This window comes from Astyanax mexicanus, chromosome 22 (genome assembly GCF_023375975.1).
Source record: "Astyanax mexicanus isolate ESR-SI-001 chromosome 22, AstMex3_surface, whole genome shotgun sequence".
NCBI classification, from domain to species: Eukaryota; Metazoa; Chordata; class Actinopteri; order Characiformes; family Acestrorhamphidae; genus Astyanax; species Astyanax mexicanus.
The window spans coordinates 24,023,530-24,034,363 of NC_064429.1; positions in this window are offsets into that span (position 1 = coordinate 24,023,530).

Below are 10,834 nucleotides of genomic sequence, written 5' to 3' on the forward strand. Positions count from 1 at the left end.
TATTTAGATTTTATCCTTAATAAAGTATTGCACAATCTAAGGAATCCCTTGTGAAACACATCCACGTCCAGCTTCAAGGACCATTCTCACGCCTTGATTCAACAATGTGGCGACTGCATCAACCACTAGGCTGGCAGGAATTTCGGCACAAGAAGAAGGAATGCGACTCTGCACGGCCTGGTACGACCTAGTTGTTAAAAAAGCGAACAGGATCTGGACACTCCCATCCAGGGTGAAGACTGATATTCATGTGTAACCGTGGGAGTAGCGCCTAGAGCTCATGGCCAAGCCTTTTCACCAGACGAGATTCATGGAAGCTCAAGCCATTAATTGCAATGGGAGACAAACTGTACTGGATTTATGTTGGCTTAGATTTTTCTCCAAACTCTCCCAGGAGAGCGAGAGACTTTGAAGAAAAACGTGCCGTTACATTCTCAGAAATAAAGGTGCCTTCATAGTTCTTGGACTGGACACAGGGCTCATAACAACCTGAACAAAAACAAGTTCTTCTCTGGTTCTTTAATAGAGAACAATTCAAATAGTTCTTTAAATGCTTAAATGACAGTTTAGCAAGTTCTCCTTTATGATGGAGAATGCTTTGTACAGTTTTAATTATTGTATCAAATAGAGTTGCTTTATTCTATATAGAACCAAAAAGCTGTTACAAATCTATTAACCAGGTTTTGATACCATATAAAATCTTTTGTGCTGACAGAAGTGTCCTCACACATCAACCTGACCATTTTTTAGGAGTAAAAAGCCTATTCAGTCACACTGTTCTAAAAAACAATTTAAGCACCATGAATTTACCCGTATTTTTGGACTATAAGGCACACTGTCTATTTTATGGTCTATTTTCGTACATAAGGTGCACTGGATTATAAGGCACATTTGAAGAGACACTATAAGGAACTTCTAATTTTGCAGACTAAAGGCCGATATACATTATAGATGATGTGCAAAAATAACCTCCTTATATTTCCATTAAGAAAAAATGCAAAACATGAAAAAATGGACTACAATAAGAAAACAGTTCAAATATGACAAATCATTGAAAGGAGACTAGGAGCACAACTGGATAATAGTCTAATAAAATAAAAAAATCGCAAGAAAATAAAATGAAAAACTGAGGAAAGAGATAAGATTTTAATCTGACAAGTATTAGTGATTTAATTGCAGTGAAACTTGTGTGTTTTACCTCCCTATTCCTCAACTGAATTAAAACCATTTTTCATTCTATTACAGCATATCCTTCCCAGCTTCCAAAAACTGCGTGTGCAAAACATTTGATGGAAATTAGCCTTTTGTCTTGGACTGTTTTGACCCAAGGTGTGGTAAACTTCCTAGAAGCGAAGGGGTGCAGTGTGCTGCTGTAGAGCATTGTTCGTGGCCTGGGGGTTCGGGAATATAGAGGAAATTTAGGTTGGCTGAGGAAGCACAGTTATTCCTTCTGAACTAATGGCCACATGTATAAGTGCCGGATCATTGTCCTGTCTGTGTTACCCACTTTACATTAAGGCGTTAACTAGTGTTTTGTTGACAGTAAGTTACTGTATACATATATATTTAGAAGTAGGGAGGCATATTTCCGAGAGTTTATTTAAAGTTATTGTAAGAGACCTTCCGTCTTGAAGGTATGGAAACGCCGGCCGTAAATCCCAGGGTACAGAAGCCGAACATGCGCAAGGGTATCCTGAGTTTCTCAGTAAACAAAAAACAAAGTTCTTAGAGTTTGCTTCCAGCTTTAATATTTCCCTCCATTGTCCACGAGCTGTTAGTGACAGCTCAAACTCTCCTGAGAGAAATCTGGGTTATCCTGTTAGCCTGCTGTTCCCATAAATGTTTGACTGAAGACAACTGGATGAACATCAAGTCGAGACCTTGCAAACATGTTCAAGGCCAGCAAAACACGCATGGCTTATTCCAGTAACTGCCACATCATCCTCATCCAATGTTACCACCTACTCCATCCAGTTTATCAAGGTGTTTATTTTATCTTCATATCTCTTCGCCACTTTAGGGTCAAGATCAAAATAACATGCCTTTTTTGTCTCAGCATAGTTATTTACGACATATAATTCCTTATAACAATACAATTTTCAATATTTACTCTGAATAAACGTATTTAACATTTTATACAGGTTTCATTGTTCAATTGTTCATTTATCTTGTTGAATAAAAATGTAAATATTTTTAAATGTGTTCAAAAACTCCATATCCCCTGTAAATATGTGTAGATATGTGTAGGCTTTAAAATACATCTATGGATGTGCTGTAATTATTCCCCAACTCTTTTGTAAGGTTTTGCAATACCTTAATAAAAAAGGAAAAAGAATCCCCTGTTCACCCTGTCATCCTGGAATAACCCCACCCCTTTAAAAAAAGTAAACTCACAGTGACATCACATCACCTTCATACTGTTTTATTTCCAAGGAACTGAAGACACTTGCAACATGTTCATTAATATTAATGATTAATAGTATTAATTTCACTTACAATTTCTCAAATTGTCTTTATACTTGGCTAAGGTTAGCTTAAGTTAAAATACTGGAATTTATGATATTTTTAGTAAATCAAAATTTATTTTTGACACAGAACAAGGTCATCATGAACAATTCAACATGTTTACAACTCTGAATCAAACACGTTTTTATCAAATGACAAATCATTAAATTGTCCACCTTGTCAATATAAAATAAACAGTGATAAAGATGGGAAAATATCTAATAATATAATGAATAATCAAGAGAATTAAAAACCTTAAGTCATCTTCTTGAAAGTCTTCTTGAGGGCCATTAGGAACAGTATTCTGATTCTTATCCTTTATCTACTGTATGAAAAAAGGCAACAGCTAAATAGACAAAAGCTTAGACAAAGGATTCCCATACAATTCCATTTTTATGGAGTTCATAACACAGATCAAGAGACAATTAAGCTTTCCCTGCAGGTCTGTGTAGATAGGAACAGTGCCAGCTGTGGAAAAGCTTTCAGATGAGGCCAGAAGATGAGATGGTTGGAGGCTGTTCAGTGTCTAGTGCAGCAGGCCAGACGGTGAAACTATAACACTGCCAAAGCTCAGCTGCACTAATGTTCCAGAAAGCTTTATGCATGATTCTCATGTGACTAATTCAAATGTTTGCACAATGCTCTGAGAATTACAGCGACACATGTAACAGCTATAGTGAGAAAGCTCCCCATAAAGGTTCTGCAACAGTTTGTGGTTTTGACTGTTCTGGAAAAAAAATCAAGTCAGTTCACTGAAGTTTCACATGACGTGGATTTTTTTTTAAGGAACTCAAAGGTTTAAAGGTGATTAAAACGTGATTAAAATTCTTTGAACTTATATCACACCCTAAGGATTTATATTCCGGAAATACATAGTAAATGCAAAGCGGTGAGGAAAAAAGCCAGGAACTGCTAATAATTCCACTGAGAATAAGAGGTTATATACTGTATGCTAATGTGTGCCTAGACTTTCGCATATTGCTAATTTCCTTTCTTCACATTTCTCTTAGAAGGCAAAGCAGAATGGCAGCAGGCAGCAGCTCATCTTCAGTGATGAGTCCTGCTTTTGTCTTGGTGGAGAAAACCAACAAATCCTATCACACATCCTATGTCCAGAAGGCCTGATGTCATGGTATGGGTTGCTATTTTGTATAAGTCCAGATCACCTGTGGTCTTTATTAAAGCCCAAAATTATGTTAATGAGGTCCACTATAAAGCATTACACATCTATAGCAAAACCTGCAGATTATGAATGTGAATGTGTAAACTGCAGCGGATGGATTATCACAGGACACCATTAAGAACCTCTACAACTCCATGCTGACACATCTGACATGTTGCCATGTGTTACATATGTGTGACACGCTATTTCTGTGTATGCAGTTCAAAAAACAAGTCTCTCCATTTTTGTCGATTTTTAGTTTACTACAAAATTTAAACACACAAACTGTCCCCTAAACTGTATCAACATTTCTTTAAGTAATGGACCAATAGAAATTCTCAAAAGTACCTAAAATAACTTCTTTTTACATTGACTTCCTTTGAAAGTTAAGAAGGTTTTATCCCTTTCCTGTAAAGTTGTTGTTTTGGAGAAACATGTTTTCCACTGGACAGCGACAATAATCAAAGGTTGCTCATATTTGAAAATGTTGGATAATTTTTCTTAAATAATAAATAACCAAGTCTTATATTGCAAGTCTTATTTGTTTGATTTATTTTCTTTTAGGACTTCTAGGAATTTTATGCAGAAATATAGAAAATTCTAAAGACTTCTTGGGCAAATCTGGGTGATTTAAGAGAAATCGTCCAAAAAAATTTGGTATAAAATATTTTTATGTTGATTTCCATTGAACGTCACCTTTCTTTCTTTTTTTTTTAGTTTTTTTTGGAGATACATCCATTAACATCTCCATTTAGATGGCGAGTGTTTTTGTTTGCAATAAGCAACATACTATTAAAAATCTCTATTGAAAAAAAGCAAGGTTCCTGCGATTCTTTGCTGGTAACCTAATTACTGTCCATTCTCTCAATGCACCTCTTAACCCCATCAGATCAAAGGGAAAATCTGTCCTTTGTGTTGAGCTGCCTTACATAACTGATTTGTCTTTTGTCTGCAGGTCCTGGTTTCCCTGAATTCTGCTATATCACATGGCCTGACAAATCTAGCAGAGCAGGATTGGCTGGGAGTGGAATTCCATCCCCGCTCCAGCCAGCAGGAACCGTCTACCTGTCTCAGCTGAGCCCCGGGGGTAGAACGGTGTAAGCGTTTAACAGCGGCGTACAGGCCTTTAATTTCCCTGACGGCTGCTTTAATAGGGGAAACTCTCACTCTGGGGAAAATGTTCCCACACATGGAGATTCTCTTGAGCTGTGCAAGGCTTTTCTCTTCCACGACTGCAGGCTGCAGTTATTCCTGAGGGTGTATTGTAGCTCTTTATGAATTTTTATTAATGAAAGATCTGCATAATAGTATACAGAACACTCTATAGGTCCTATAGTTATAGTTATAACTGCTATGGGGAATTCCTGGTCATATTTATTGAGATACACATACAGATGCAAGTAGAGTGTAATCCTGTTGAGTTGTAGAGGTTCCTAATGGTGTCCAGTGTTAATCCATTCTATGCAGCTTGAATATTCTTGATATTGTTGATGGCCATAGCATAGTATCTGTGTCTTTAAACCTTTAAGGCAAGATCTTGGCATGGCGGCAGTATGTGGATGAGCATTGTCTATTGGAATAGCATGTAATTAATATACTGCTTGGCTGTCAAATACTTATAACGAAGACCAAAGGTGATCTGGCATTGTATGAAATTGCCCCTCCCCCTCCCCCAACAGTGCCTCCACACCTCCACACACGGATTTGTTGCTCGAGACAAAAGTAAGACTACCCACCAAGTTTCATTGCTGTCAGTCTTTAACTCTGGAATAAGCAGATCAGTCACACTAGTACTTGTTCTAGGAACAGTCTGTCAGTTGTACAAGATTTACAGCTATCACTTTGACCAGTATTTAAACTGTTTTTAATCAGTTTTTAATCTAGACTCTGGCTAATATTTCACACACAATATTATGTTTTTATTACAGTCATTAAGGTCAGTGTAGTGACACTAATGATTTTAGGGTGTGTTGACTGGTCACACAATTTCAAACGCATACATTTTCTCAACAATGCCCATTCTTCTGTGTTGTGTTAGCTACGTAGTCTAAAGAGCAGCAGTATCCAGGATACACATTTGATACACACACATGGCTCATTGGAAAAGTCACACCACCAGTCAAGTTTTTGATTGTCCTGACAAGTTAGTCTTAGGAGTGTGCCTGCGCAGAGCAAATACATTTAATTTGTGTTTACTCTCATGAATGTGCCAAAGGGTTGTCCCCTGAAGAGTGTTGCACATTTATAGACATAAAGTTAGCAAGATAACATGCAGAAGATTCTTGATTATTAGGTCCAAATATATTAAAAAATCTAATTAATCAACTTTACAGCTTAGCTGGTTCTGCAGGGTTAATACAATCACATATACAGTATGGAGTCTTTTCTGCAAAGGGCCGCCCGCAGCAAACAACTGCAGCACACCGGATTCCATTTGTTTAATCAGTCAGTCAGTCATCAAACAACTAATAGTATGTGCCTCTGCTTGTCTAGCAAGAAAACCTGCAGCCACACCGGCCCTTGCAGATACGATACATACATTTTTCTATTAATTTTCTTCATAAAAGATCTGCATAATTATATATAGTTTATTCATCCTCAAAGAAAATGTTGTAAAAACGGTTGTATCCAGAAGCAATGTTATTCTTAAGGAAAATAAAGGTTACCAGGAACAAAACATGTTACATAAATTAAAAAATAGGCTGACATAGGCAATTCTTGGTCATATTTATTGAGTAAAAATAAGGAAATTGCACCCCATACCATGAAACCAGGCCTTCTGGGAGTATGATGTGAGACAACAACCTGTTTATCTTGACATGGACCACAGTACCTCCTTCTCTATACCAAAACAAAAGCGACACTACCCACCAAGTTTCATTGCTGGATTTGCAGATATGATTGAACACAATCGCTATATTGAAAGGCAAAGAATCAAATTTCTGGGACTAGACATTCAACTTGAGTCAACTGAGCAACCTAAACAGTGTGTACAAAAAAAGCTGTGTCCTTCAATCATTAAAATAATATTTTATTAATCATAATCAAGGCAAAATACTCAATTAATTGTGGTATTCTTCTGAAGTGATTTCACCCTGCAGATAATAGGTAGTTGCTTGCAGGCTTGACTAAAAGATTTGCTCTTGTATTAAAATATTTTAGATGTAGCTCGTTTTGCAATATATTTGTAATATAGCTTAAGCATATAAATTATATAAAATATATAAAATAAGTTGAATAGTCTAATTAAATAGGATATACTGCATTTTATTCTTTTAAAAATATTATATTTGGCAATGTAGTATAACTAGGCTGTCTGGAGATTCAGTAAAAGACTTAAAAAAAACAACAACTGAAAAACAGAAGTAAAAAACAAGCAAAAAAGCAATCCATTATACAAAGCCGGCAAAAAAACATCCTGACTCTGTTGAGGTTTCCTCTGTGCACTCCATCTTTTAGCCAGACCAGCCGTGTGTTCTGATGAGCTGCTTCAGCGAGTGAGGTATTTCCGTATGAAACAAAAATTGATTTACAACTTTACTCTCTCTTCATGCACATTTCTGCAGTATGTATCTCTAAAATTTATCCTTGAACAGACAGTTCAATTAGGACTAACCGAAAGTGCTAACAGTAGAAGTCAAAGTGAGAGAAAGTGTTTAGGTGAACAGATTCATTTCTATGCAGCGTGAAGTTTCTGTCTGAATCAGCTGCAGCAAAAATAGCAGGAAGGAGTCTCTGTTTGAGCAACCAGTCTGGAAATACTTAGTCTGGGAAGTTACAGGGTTGAGCAATATTAATAATATTTACCAGATACCGCATCGGATTATAAGGTGCACTATCAATAAATGTCTATTTTCTGGTCTATTTTCATATATAAGGTGCACTGGATTATAAGGTGCATTATGTGACACTAGTAAGGAACAGGGGTCGTCATGTTTTTCTTCTAATTCAGCAGGTCTCACTGCTGGGATGTTATTCTACACAGATTTCTCTCCTGAAAACTGTTTATTTGGGTGAGTAAAGCGCTTCTGTTTACGTACAGTAAGCTCAGATTTCCAAATTTTCCACTAAGGCTAGCCACGGTTAGCAGCTAATGCTGCCTGACGATGCTACACTGAGGAACCCTGAGTATCCTGGTAAGCCAGGGAGATATTGGTAAATGCGCAGGCTACAGGTCAATAATACTCACCTCTGAATGCCAAAAGAGCTAGTGCTAAGTGGCTAATGCTAATGCTAATGCTGCTCCAGCACTACTAGCTGGGGTTAGCAGCAGGCTACAGGTCAATAATACTCACCTCCGAATGAATGGCAAAAGAGCTAGCGCTTAGCATGGTTAGCGGTTAATGCTAATACTGCTGGAAAACTAAACTGAAACTCCTGTATAACACTGTATTTCAGCGGAGTGGCTTTACTGCTACTTACAACCTGACTGGTAAAATCCATAAATAAATCCCACTGGATTATAAGGCGCACTGTTGATTTTGATTTTAAGAAAATGAAAGCATTTTAAGTGCAAAAATACGGTAAAATTAGAAAAATGTAAAAAAGTATCAAGATATTTTAGATACACATCTGAAATAGCTGCATTTCAGGGGACATCAGAGTATTTTTTAACAAGACAATGCAAAACCACATGCTGACATATTAATGGCATTTCTGGGGAAGAAGTTTGCAGAAGGAATGGGATCAAATATTACCTGAAACAGCTAAACAAAAGCAACATCAATTTAAATTATTATATAAACCTTTAAAATCATCAAACACAGTTTTCTGGTCTTTTTCCATTTAAAACAGCATTACGTGAGATTTGGTACTTCCTCCTTCAGTCGGAAAGCATTATTTGTGCTTTGATCCACCACTGAAAGACATAGTTTACACATGCATTTCTGGACAAGCTGAGAAATAAAGAACGATTACTGTAAGTAAAATAAGCATGCAGGCTGAGACAGTAGAATAATATCACAGCATTTTACATTACATTACATTAAATAGTGCTGTTATCAGCCTGTCAAGCCCAGGAAGGCCACAATGGAATATTATTCGCTCTAATAAAGTTTAGTGGAAAGTTAACAAAAGCTGTTTTAAGCTTTTATTTTAAGGTAAGCCTGCCACATAAATGCTGCTTTAATGTTTAACACCACTACATCAAAACCTTGAACAACACTGCAAATGTTAATCAGGCAAAACAACAAATAACCCAATGTTAATATTTGATACTACTAATAATATTTACAATCTAAAATGTCAGTGTTGTTCTGCCACATAGTCACACAGACATAGAAGCTTTATCACCCAGCACTGTGAAAAGACAGTGTTTTCCACAGAAGCATTATCCTCAGTTTATGATTATAGCATCATATAGGTGAAACACAGCTGAGGCAGTTCAGCTTCAGGTTTAATATCTTTCTCAAGAGCTTTAGCAACTTTACTAGCTGCGGGTTATGAGCTTCGATCACACCCATGACCCTTTAGTTCAGGTCCTCTGACTGCTGGATGCCTGACCTCACCCTTTTCAAGTTGTCGAAATCATTCAACATGACACACATCACGCCGCATACAGTAAGTGCAGAGTGCTAATCCCTGACAGAAAAACTGCTAGCCTTGCCACAGTGGGCGTAATTGCGGTAGCAGAACACATGCCTGTGCGGGAAGACACGTCCATAATGCAGCATGTTTATTTTGGGGAACATTAATAGTTCCAATGAAAGCATTATAGACTGTCGCCGCCTGTGAGCTAAGCATGGCTACGTGAGCAAGTCCTGTGATCAGCAGGAGAAAGGAGAAATGAAAGGTTAAGTTAGGGCATTTTCCAGTTACTGCTAGCTTCCATTGTCTGTTACTTACTCTTACATAGGGGTGACAAACTTTTTTGGATGTAACAGGCTGCAACACACTGGGGCCAGAAGACCCAACAAGAGTCAACTTCATTATTAGGGAATAAGGAATTAAGTATAGTTAGCACATTTTGGAGAAAATGTGCTGTAAGTGGTTATGAGTTGCTAACAGGCTGCCAGCTTTGACTTTCAGCTTTATGTACTTTAAGACTCTAAGCTATAAAATCATTTATAATATAATAACTTCCCAATAAACCTGTTTATAAACAAAATCAGTGTTTACTCTTTGTTATAGCCCTGCAGGATTCGCACAATGCATTACTGGAGCTAGCTAACATGTCTGGAGAACACCAGGTGCTATATTAGGTAACAAAAAAGGATTACCAAATTGAAAACCTCTGAAATATAATCAAGAGAAAGATGTACGATCACAACAATTATCAAACCAAGCTGAACTGCTTACATTTTTGTACCAGGAGTGCCATAAAGTTATCCAAAAACATGTATAAGACTAGTGGAGGAGAACCTGCCAAGATTCATGAAAACTGTGATTAAAAACCAGGGTTATTTTTGCATTAGTTGATGTCTGAAATCTCTGCGTCTTTTTGTTTCTACAAATAAATGCTCTAAATTACAATCTTTTTATTTGGATTTCACATCACAGTGACTTCAGTGTGCTAATGTCCTTTTGCAGCTACACAATGGCTACAAGTACACTTTTTACACTGTAGCTGTAAAAAGGACACTCACAGTGAACAGGACACAGAGAAGACAGCCTACTCCCCCACAATGCAAAACACAAAATCTAAGCAAATGCAACTATACTTAATATTCAAATGCAAGACAATTAATTTTCTTTTATTAAACATTATGAGTGTAAGATTATTTAGCTTATGTTAGGATCCTCATCCTTAAATCAATCTCGCTTTATTTACTTCCCTTATTTAAGTAATTTGAACTCCAAATTATCATGCAATGTTACTCTAATTCTTGTTTCCAAATAGATGATATAAAATCAGGGATTTGTAATTGATTTAAATCTTACTTCAAGGATTTTGATACTTTGATATTTTGTTTGTTTTAAGAAATCTTACTAAGGACATATTTGCTAATTTTTTGCACTGCAAGAGCACTTGGGGGTTAACGACCTTAATCAAGTGCACCTGCATTTTGAGGTGTGCTTCAAACTTTAATTTCTTGCCAACCAGGGAATTAAACCAACGGCTCTCCAGTCCCAAGCCCACTAACAACGTTTAAAACCATTTAATAAAAGTTTAGGAGTCTGTCTGATGAATATTTTAAAGTATGAAGAACCTCCTCCACATAGTGTAAA